This window comes from Vulpes vulpes, chromosome 6 (genome assembly GCF_048418805.1).
Source record: "Vulpes vulpes isolate BD-2025 chromosome 6, VulVul3, whole genome shotgun sequence".
NCBI classification, from domain to species: Eukaryota; Metazoa; Chordata; class Mammalia; order Carnivora; family Canidae; genus Vulpes; species Vulpes vulpes.
This window is the reverse complement of record NC_132785.1, coordinates 83991404-83999079: the sequence shown is the minus strand read 5'-3', so window position 1 is coordinate 83999079 and position 7676 is coordinate 83991404. Positions and strand designations below refer to the sequence as shown.

The window sequence follows — 7676 nt, the reverse complement described above, 5'->3', positions numbered from 1 at the left end:
TAATAGCAATCCTTCACTTCCCAATTAGTTATGCTCCTACCTTGCTTTACTTTTCCCCATAGTGCTTGTCACTTTCTTATGATCTGATAACTTGCTCATTTATTTATTATCTTTTACCCACTATAATGTAAACCTCATGAAGAAAGGGATTATGGTCTGTTTTTATGGCGGCTCTGTCTTCACGATATCTGAAATGACCTAAGTGCTCAGTAAATATTTGTTAACTAAATCATAAAAGGATTTTCCTCATGCAGACCATCTTAACCATCAGTTGTATTACTTGGGCTTCTGCAGATGCTGTTTACATTGATTGGTTCATTATTTTTTGCAAACCAAAATGTTTCCTTCATAAAGGAATGCTCCATCAACTATTTAGAAGACAACCTTCCCATATTTTTAAACCAAGTTCCACATGCCTTTGTGCTGACCATGAAGGAATGCTATTCAGATTCCCCTTCAAGTAGCAACCTGCCAAAAAGAATGTATTTCACTGACAGCCTCTGTCTTCAGGATCTACAATAGCATTCATACCTACGCAGAGGCGTTGTCTTGCTGGCTGCTCCCTATTGATGACCAAACAGAGGGTACACTGGAACTGGGAGTACCTGCTCAACACAGGACCCTGAAGGACAGTCTCTGCTCTGGGGTTCCCAATGGCCTGGCCAAGACTTACTCAGAACTTCACAGTAGTCTGAAGCAATTCTTATCCAACCCTCATCTTTGCCTTTCACACCTTTCACAGGTGTTATACCTGCATCTGCTGGTTCCATGTTGACTCCTGATCCCTCCCTGCTTATTTCTCAAAGATATTTTCCTACAAATCTCTTACTCTTCAAATTCTGTCTTGGTAACTGCTTCTTAGAAGGCTTCACCTGGCACAGTCTTCTGGACATCTTCAGTTGGATATACTGTATGAGCTCAAATTCAGTGTGTTCAAAACCAAAGTCTAGAGGCTCTTGTGAAATGTGGCCCAGAACACCATGAATCAAGTGGGAGCCATTTGGGAACTGAGACTGATTATGGGAAGGGAAAAAACAGCACTGAAAACCAGGTCCTAGGACTAAGCATAGCAGCACCCAGGCCAGGGCATCCCTGGTTAGAAAGGAATTACTCAGAGTCAATTCACATACAAAGAACATCATCTAGATTTTGAATAAAAGTTTCCAGATATTTGAGGTGACCCTTTTTTAGAATATAATCATTTTGAATATTTTAACCCCAAAATTTATTATAATAAGAGTGGAAAATTAATTTTTAAAAACTAAGTTTTGGATAATTTTGATATGATCCTTATAAAAATAAAATAGCAAAATTTTAATTTTTTAAAGATTCAGACATTTCTTCCATATTTAGGTTCAAAACATTATAAATGGTAAGGAATTTAAGTTGGTGGAATTTTTGCCTTATACTATAAATGGTAAGGATTTAAGTTGGTGGAATTTTTGCCTTCTCCCCTTTCATTGGTATTCTTCAGAGAGCTATAAGATATTTTTGATCCATATGCTAAGAACTTTAAACAGTTTCAAATTACCGTTTAAATATTGCTGAAGTTTCATGACAGATATTTTTATCTTTATTTAAAGCTATAGGAATTTCTGATGTAAGCTTGTTCCATGTCACAGTGGGACAACTTTTTTAAATGAAGACATTAAAAGTGTAAATATATTTAAGATATTGCCATTTCACAGGAGCATGGTAGTGCCAAGGTAGTTACATGCCTCCATTGATGATTTAAAATGTTTTTCCTTCAGATGTGAAAACCTGGGTATCATTTCAAAAAAAAAAAAAAACAAAGTTTAAAAAACAAACCAGAAAACACAATTTCAGAGAAAAATTCTAGCACATTTCTGTGCAGTCCTATTGGATTTAGGATTTGCCATGAGGTAACGAAGACTGCTCTTTACTGAATCAAAGACTAATTAACCCAAAATGGCACAGCATAACTTCAATTTTTCTTCTCTACCATCAAAAATCATAATTGAATTTTGAGAAGCATTATGAAAACTTTACATGGACAGAAAGTTCTTCTAATGTAAAATAATAGATAACAAAATTTTTGAAATATTTTTGACTCTGGTATTGGGCATTCTAATGGAGTTAACACTGTAAGGTAATAAAAATTGGATAGTGTATACAGGAGATAAATTGCACTGAAAATATAAATTATTAAAAGGGATATACTTAGTCTGCTCAAAATGCTATAGGAAAATTCCATAGACTGCATGGCTTAAAAAACAGACATTTCTCACAGTTCTGGAGGCTATGAAGTCCAAGATCAAGATATCAGTATGGTTAGGTTCCTGGTAAGAGCTCTCTTCTTGCCTTACAGATGGCCATCTTTTTGCTGTGTCCTAACATAGAAAGGAGAGATAGAGCAAGCTTGCTGGTCTCTTCTAAGGACACTAATGCCATCATGAGGACCCATCTCTTAAGACCTCAGCTAAACCTAATTACTTCCCCAAAGCCCTCATCTCCAAATACCATCACACTGGGAATTAGAACTTTAAAACATATGAATTTGTGGGGGACACAAACATTCAGTCCATGACAGATACTATGGTAGAAATTCCTATTCTTACAGCAGTACTTTCCATTCTAGAAAAAAAAAAAAAAACTCCACAAAAATAATGTCCCTAGCAATAAAACCAGGGGTGGGAATGAAGAGTGCTAAGGGAATATAAGTGAGAATGCAAACAGACTGAGGCTGAAGATTGTATATATCCTTAACTCCTGAATATGGGAAACAATTAAACTAAACTTCATTAGCTAAGGTATATAGGGCTACATGCCCAAACACCCAAATACTCAACCAAGAGCCTTTTAAGCTTCTTTCTTAGAATAGCCTCTAAAACCTATACCTAGAGTATTAAGAATGCTGGTCATTGAGGAAGATGATATAAAAGACTGGCAGAGGGGCACCTGGATGGCTCAGTCAGTTAAGCAACTGACTCCCAGGTTCAGCTCAGGTCATAATTTTATGGGTTGTGGGACTGAACCCCATATCAGGCTCCATGCTCAGTGGGGAGTCTGGTTGAAGATTCTCTCCCTCTGCCTCTCCCCCCACTCATACACATGCACTCTCTAGAATAATTAAATCTTTAAAATAATAATTAAGGGATCCCTGGGTGGCGCAGCGGTTTGGCACCTACCTTTGGCCCAGGGCGCGATCCTGGAGACCCGGGATCGAGTCCCACATCGGGCTCCTGGTGCATGGAGCCTGCTTCTCCCTCCGCCTGTGTCTCTGCCTCTCTCTCTCTCTCTGTGACTATCATAAATGGGTAAAAATTAAAAGAAAAAAAAATTTAAAAAAATAATAAAATAAAATAATAATTAAAAAATAATAAAGACTGGCAGATATCTGGATTCCCAGAAGTAGAAAATTTTTAGTTATAGCCAATTAAGAACAAGGCTGGTTCAAGTGGTATAAAGTCTTAGTCCCTAAACGTGCTGCTTTTCCTACGAAAGCTCATTATGGAAAAGCCAAACTAAAGAAACTAAAGCTGGGATTTCTTTCACTCCTAAGTCCACCTATGATATTGACAATTCTAATACTTTTGAATCAGCTGCCAAGAATGTTAGTACAAAAAATTTAATAAAAGAGTATAATCACTCAAATTCTGCACTTGTTGACAAAATTAATCAACAGGCCTCATCTATCCAAACTGATTTGAATGGGCACTGATAAAAAATGTGAATTCTTGAAAACACTGAAAGGGGACAGGGTTAGAAGAGGAAAGTGAAGATGAAAGTCAGGTTGATCCTGACTTTGCATAATAGGAATTAAATCCTCCAGAAAGGGCTATCAACCAAAACTCTGATGAAAATTATATTCCTCAAAACAATAACAATGCTGCTATGATTTCCCAACAAACCATTGTCTTCAAATTTTCCACAAACTGATGTGAATATATAGAAGGCATCTGGATACACTGGATAGAAGGCAGTCTGATACACTGTTCAGCAAACCTGCAATAAAATATCATGTAATATAGTAGGAAATATGGTGCTATCAGTTCTGGGTTTAAAATAATTGTAGTTTGTACTTGTATCAGTCATAGCTCAATATTTGGTATGTTTGGCTATTACTTGCAGACACCAAGACAAGTACCAGGTTCGGGATAGTCTGGTGATAAGATATGAGATAAGCACTCAAAACTATAATGTACAAAAAAATTAATGTACAAAAATTTTGTAAAAAAATTAAATCGTAGAATACAAACTAATTGCTAATAAAATTTGAGAAGAGAAGGACATCAAAATCTGGACTTTAGGACTTCTTGAAAAATGTGGAACTGACTTCAAGGAAGAATTATTTTTGTGAAACTAGAATGTGTATGTGAATAGGTATTTATTTTGAAAAAAAAATTTAATGCTCAATTTTTTAGATTAGTCTTTTTACCCACATATTGTTTACTTTGTAACCCCTTCTAAGCAATAAAATCAAATTAATATAAGGCAAAAGTTCAGTAATACAGGAATGCAAACCTTTTTTTAAGTCAAGAATTGTTTTATAAAACCAAATTACTACAACCTTCCTATATATTCTGAACTTCTATAAATGATTCAATGTGAATTGGATATTTGAATTTTGTGAGATTGTAGAATATTCCAAATCTTAGAAAAACATGGGAAGATAGACAAGGCTTCTTAGATCACTCAGGCAAATTACTGCCATGTGGCATATCTTGCAGCAAGTTTATTCACATGTTACCTTGTACTCTCTGTGATCTGACCTCAACATGACCAGTCTACAAAATAGATGCTTTTAAAAACCAAAACTCAAACATGCGTCATGGTCTTATTCCCATATCTGTAATGGAACAGGTGCATCCTTGATTATTTACACAGAGTGCCAAGAAAAGGGGGTTGTAGACAGAGCCAGCATGCCTTCCCTGGGATTCTTCAGAAGTGCTCATCACTAGCCAAACCCCAGGGATCTGGAAGTGGGATGAGAATAAGCAGAAGTATAGCAATATAAACAGAAGATTAAAATCATGAGTAAAAAAATAATGGCTGAGGATGATGAGGAAAAATATATTTGGTTTCTCTCTTAAATTCCTTTGCTCCCTGAAAAGCTGAGGGATTTTGTTAGGAATAGCTTGTTAACAAGAATCATTTAATATCAAGGAAACAAAACATGATGCTGATAAAATATACAACTTTGTCAAACCTATGAACAATGTTAAACTATGTGTTATTTTCTATTTAAAAGATAAAATGAAGGGCTTCTGGGAGGCTCAGTCAGTTAAGCATCTGCCTTCAGCTCAGGCCATGATCCCAGGGTACTAGGATCAAGCCCCATGTCATGCTCCTTGCTCATTGGGGAGTCTGATTCTTTCACCCTGTGTGCATATGTGCGTGAGCGTTCTCTCTCTCTCTCTCTCAAATAAAAAAAATCTAAAAAAAAAAAAAAAGATGAAATGATTATGTAAGCCAAAAGTAATATTTCAAGAGAGGCTGTGACATAGAAGAAAAAGCACTAGTCTTAGAATGAGGTTTTGGTTGGTGTCCTGCTTTTCTACTGTGCTGGATATGTGATTTCAGCCTCTGTTTACGCATGTGTGAAAAGGGAATAACACTGTCACCCATCTCACAGACTACTGAAAGATCTAATGGGCTGAATAGCAATCCCAAAAAGATATGTCCTAACACCCAGTACCCCTTAATGGGATCTTCTTTTACAATAGTGTCTTTGCAGATTTACTTAAGAATCTCAAAATGTGAGATTATCCTGGATTTAGAGTAGGCCCTAAATCCAATGGCAAGTATCTTTATATGAGACAGAAATGGAGAAGACACAGAGACACAGAAGGGAAGCCCATGTGAAAACTAAGGAAGAGAATGAAGTTATGCAGCTACTAGCCAAGAAGTTCAAAGACTTGCCAGCAGGCACCAGAAGCTAGGAAAGAGGCATGAAACACATTCTCCTTCAGAGACTTCAGATGGAGCCAACCTTGTCAACACCTTGATTTTGGAATTTTGGCCTCCAGAACTGTTAGAGAATAATCTTTTGTTACTTAAAGCCACCTAGTTTGAGGTAATTTGTTAGGTAGCCTTTGTAAACTAATATAAAGTCAAATGAAATATTATATGTGGAAGTGGACATAACTGCTGATAGGAATCACTCGATTTTTTTTGCTAACATTTATTTTAATGTTAATGAAACTCTTTTGAAAGAGTCATTAATACTTTTGGAGTAAAATTATAAGATTTGTGCTTTTCCCAGGGGTAGCCATCTTCCATTGCCTGTTATAATAAAGAAACAGTGCAACCACTTAGAACACATGATTAAAATATTTTAGTCGCAAGCAATAGAATCAACTCAGGCTAGTGAGGAAAACGAAAAAAAAGGAAAAATCCTACAAAATAAGAGGGTGGGAGTTTTGAAGGGAGGTTACAGGGCTACCTCTGAGACTCAGAGGAAGAGCTGAACAATCAAGATTCAGACTCATTAGCAAGTGTTTTATTAGCAAGTATTTTATTTATTAGCAAATATTTTAACCACCAAATCAGAAGGTATGTGATTGTTTATCCCAGACTGAAACATTGTTTCTGTAGTATTTTCCTTTTAGAAAAACTGACAATTGAGTTCCAAAGGATCAAACCTTAGGAAAAAGAATATCAATTGTGTTATTTGAAAGAATTTCAATTCCTGAAAAAAAACAAAAACAAAAACTTGATACTTACATAGAGATTTGTAACTCTTTTATTAGCTTTTAAATAGATCAAGAAGCATCCTTTCATCTCAACCCTTAAAAATGAACACATTGTTTTTACTGGAAAACAGTGTAGTGGAAAACATCAAAAAAAAAAAAAAAAGAACACATTGTTTTGTTGTTGTTTTCATTTCCATCTCTTTCAGGAAAAAAAGCATGGTTTGAATGTTCAGACTTGTTTGTTTGAATAAAAATGCAACCATGACTTTTGAATTCTAAGACTTGCTTAACAGGTTGAAGTCTTAAGAAATGTCTCTTAGATACATTATGCACCTTAAACTCCTGCTTGAGGAAATTATCATATTTGAATTATTTTGAGATGCAGCCAGAAACAAGGCATTTTTCAAGAATATATTCTATTTGCCTTTGGCGATTTGCTCTCAGCTTCACTCAGAATTCTTACTAAGAGAACAGTTAGTGCAACTGGTAGGTTTCCTGCCCTGGAGATTTAAGTGAAAATGAAACTTAGATCACAAGTGAAATCAATTTGATAGATTTCTTCAAACTAAAGCTAAAGCTAGTAATCTTTATTTGGAAAACATTGGTCCATGGAAGAATAAAAAGACTAAGCTTATAAATATTTTTCAAGTAGGAAAATAAGACATTTACTGTAAACCCAAAGTAGAAAAGATCCATGCTACAATTTTTGAGAAAATTTGAAATAAGCTTCTTAATATCATGTAGATAAATTTCTTATAATCACCTAGAATTAGAATCATTAGTATTTAAATTTTGACAACCACAAGCTAATAGATACGCAGACACACACAGAAACAAAATGACCTCTGTTCTCTAGATGCTTTGGTCATAAATTAGTACAACTCATCCTTCAAATATAGTCAGTTTCTTCCTCCCAGTTCCTAACACACAAGCATAGTTCGTGAATGTTAATAACACCATATGTATTGGTTTCATTTTCATAAAGACTCTCCACATGAAGACAAAGACAGCTCCCAGATA

General features: G+C 35.4%; 1 pseudogene; it reads left to right on the top strand.

The window, feature by feature from the left end:
* Window positions 1–2288: 2288 nt before the first annotated feature.
* Window positions 2289–3913, top strand: LOC112921318 (vasculin pseudogene; annotated as a pseudogene).
* Window positions 3914–7676: the final 3763 nt, after the last annotated feature.